The sequence below is a fragment of the Prunus dulcis genome, unplaced genomic scaffold (genome assembly GCF_902201215.1).
Source record: "Prunus dulcis unplaced genomic scaffold, ALMONDv2, whole genome shotgun sequence".
NCBI lineage: Eukaryota > Viridiplantae > Streptophyta > Magnoliopsida > Rosales > Rosaceae > Prunus > Prunus dulcis.
Genome location: NW_023010512.1, coordinates 8,514 through 11,480, shown reverse-complemented (window position 1 = coordinate 11,480; position 2,967 = coordinate 8,514). Strand labels below are relative to the sequence as shown.

The window sequence follows — 2,967 nt, the reverse complement described above, 5'->3', positions numbered from 1 at the left end:
ATCAAATTATCAATATTTGGGTTGAACTTAATGGGTCGGGTTGAAAACGAGTGAACCCATTAAGCTAACGAGTCGTGTCGGGTCAATTTGCGAATATTGCATCCACCCGTTAAGGAAAGTAATTCTGTATTTTTTTTAAATATATATTTTTTAAATATCTCATATCCCCAACATCATGCCTTTTTAAAAAAAATAAAATAAAATACTTTCTTATTTTCCTTCTCTCTCTCTCTCTCTCTCTCTCTCTCTCTCTCTCTCTCTCTCTCTTTAATATTATTTTTCCTTCATTCCACTTCCTCTTTTCGTCGACTTTCTCATCTCCCCCTCTTTTTTTCTCTTCTCTACATCCCTCAATCTCTCACTTTTTTCCTGTTCTTCTCCCCTTTCGGAAATTGTCCATCTCTCCCCTCCATTTTTTTTCTTCTCTTCTTCTCTCCCTTTTTTTTTTTCTTCTTCTTCTTATTCTCTCCATCTCTTTCTTTTCTCTCCATTTTTTTCTTCTCTTCTTCTCTCCCTCCCTTTATTTTTTTTTAATTATATATAAATAATCTAATCAACCAACATTTTGCTTCTCTTGTTTTATCATTATGCAAGACTAATCCTGAACTTGTAGATTTTTGGATGGTGTTTATGAAAGATGAAAATTGGGAGAAAAGGGCAGAGATAGGGGGTTGCTAGCTCGTTTTGGGATATATATATATATATATATATATATATTTCCTAGTTTATTCTTAACGGTTTGTGTTTGGGTCTGATATTTCTCACATGTTAGCTTAACGAGTCGTGTCGTGTCAACCCATTAAATTAACGGGTTAACACGAATATGACCCCAAATCCATTTGCCAGGTCTAGCAGAAATTGGATTCATCACTATCCATGTTAAGGGTAATGATTAAAATATCGATCTCGAGCATAAAAACCTGAAAACCATTTGAGTTCCAAAAACCTGAAAAAGTTTCACTTGCTTATTAAATCTACACTAGTTTGTCTACTTCGAGAAAGCACGAGAGTGAAATTTGTTTGTACAAATGATAATAATTGCATATATAGGGTCAACTATTGCATAAATGGTATGCAATTGCATATCCTGGTTTACAAAAGTCATTAAAAATGAATTTTATTCAAGTTTAGGCTTTAAAGAGACTGCGCAATTGCACATCCCATGATACAAAAACTAGACAGCGGTGTACAATTACCCTTTCCTCCATCTGTTTTGTTTGTAATCAATCAACAACCAACATAACCAATGGGGCATTGGTTAATTTATGTTAATTCACTTCTGCAAAGCTTCATAACTCATTCAGTAGCAAAACCAAGCTAAACCTAATAATAAAATAAATATTAAAAAATAAATTGAAAATTGAAATTGCAAACTAATTAAAATAAATATAATTACATACAACCTGCAAATCTATCCATTGTAACATGATATTTAAATCACAATAAAAATTACATTTAAAACTAAAAATACTCAAAATGAACTAAGTTATCTAGCACTTAGAAGATCACGAGCAATTAGAAGATCACGAGCAACACAGTATAAGAAAACCTTTATGGGAAATCCATCCTTACTATATGGCACTTTATGGGAACAACATATGGCGCATAACCATTTTCTCAAGTCCTCACTATATGGCACTTTATGGGAACAATGGTTGTTGTTCATTAAAAGCAGAAGACATCAGAGTAAGAAATAAATAAAACTTCACAATTGAAAATCACCGTCATGATGTTACTCTGACATTACTTGATTACAAGATGTAGATGAAGCGTTCGTGAATTGTTACATGAAAGAGTATCACTTGCGTACTTAAACCCTTTCCAAACATCCTATACATATCATGCATTTATCTGATACATCTCACATGGGAAAGCATGAACTCATTATAACACAATAGATTTCTACATGCCTATCCATGGAAACTATCCAACACCAATCCAGATTACCTGTTTATATACCACATGTGATACAGTTTTTTGAAATCAAGAGCACACCAACATTACTTAATTGTCAACTCCAAATAAAAGAAAATCATACAGCGTTTCGGTACACGGTACACTATCCACTAGAAGATCTGTAGATTGATAAATTAACCGTCCACAAATGCCAAAACATCATGTAAGACCTAATATATTTTTTAAAAATAATTGAACCTGACATAAATAATTAAAAAGGTTTTACCAGTCACTTGTAGGTGCCAACATGGAAATTAAATTGAGAGCATGGAACTTAAGGCACTCAACAACTTGGGTTGTGTTTTAACTAGGCAACAACAGATGTTTGATACCACAGTTGAAGAAAACTATGAGCTTTAAGAAGTGAGCAAGAGAAAAAATAGAAGTAGCCTTACACTGTCTTGAACCATATCCTGCCTTGCCCACCACAGAAAAGCACCCACACCAACAATTGCTACAAGCACTGCAAGGAGCTGGATGTGGAAAGGCATCAATTTCATTAGAGATATAATCCTACATGCTGATGTTAGAGTCAAAAATAAAAATGATTATATTAGAAACAAAAATAGTATAAAACTACCTGTTTTTTTTTCAGAAATGTAAAGGAACTAAGATTTGTGAGAAGAACCCCAAATCAGTTGCTAAATGAAAGAGAGTACCCAAATGGAAACAATTGCATCCAAAATCCAACCAAGCTGCCTCTAGCAGTAGCTCCATCATCTTTCCCACCACCACCCCCACCACCATTAAACCCAAACCCCTGATTGAACCTCACCACAACCTCTCTTTTCATCTTCTTCTTCTTCTTCTCTTTCTTCTTCTCTAACTGGTATCTCAATGCTCTATTTTCTTTGATGACTAAGATGAATGAATTTTTTTTACAATAAAATGAAATCTTACGCTACGATTAAAAAAATCTAATTTAATAGATTAGAGAACCTCATATTAATTTTTATTTTAAAAAAAGGACAAGGGAAAATTTGAAGGAAGAAAAATTTACAAAACCCAAAC

General features: G+C 33.3%; 1 long non-coding RNA gene across 1 annotated transcript; it reads right to left on the bottom strand.

Annotated features, from left to right (window-relative positions):
- Window positions 1-2,189: 2,189 nt before the first annotated feature.
- LOC117613700 lies at window positions 2,190-2,657 on the bottom strand. The gene is made up of 2 exons (XR_004583786.1): window positions 2,537-2,657; window positions 2,190-2,429 (listed from the first exon to the last, which is right to left on the bottom strand). It is a non-coding gene; the product is annotated as an uncharacterized LOC117613700 (long non-coding RNA).
- Window positions 2,658-2,967: the final 310 nt, after the last annotated feature.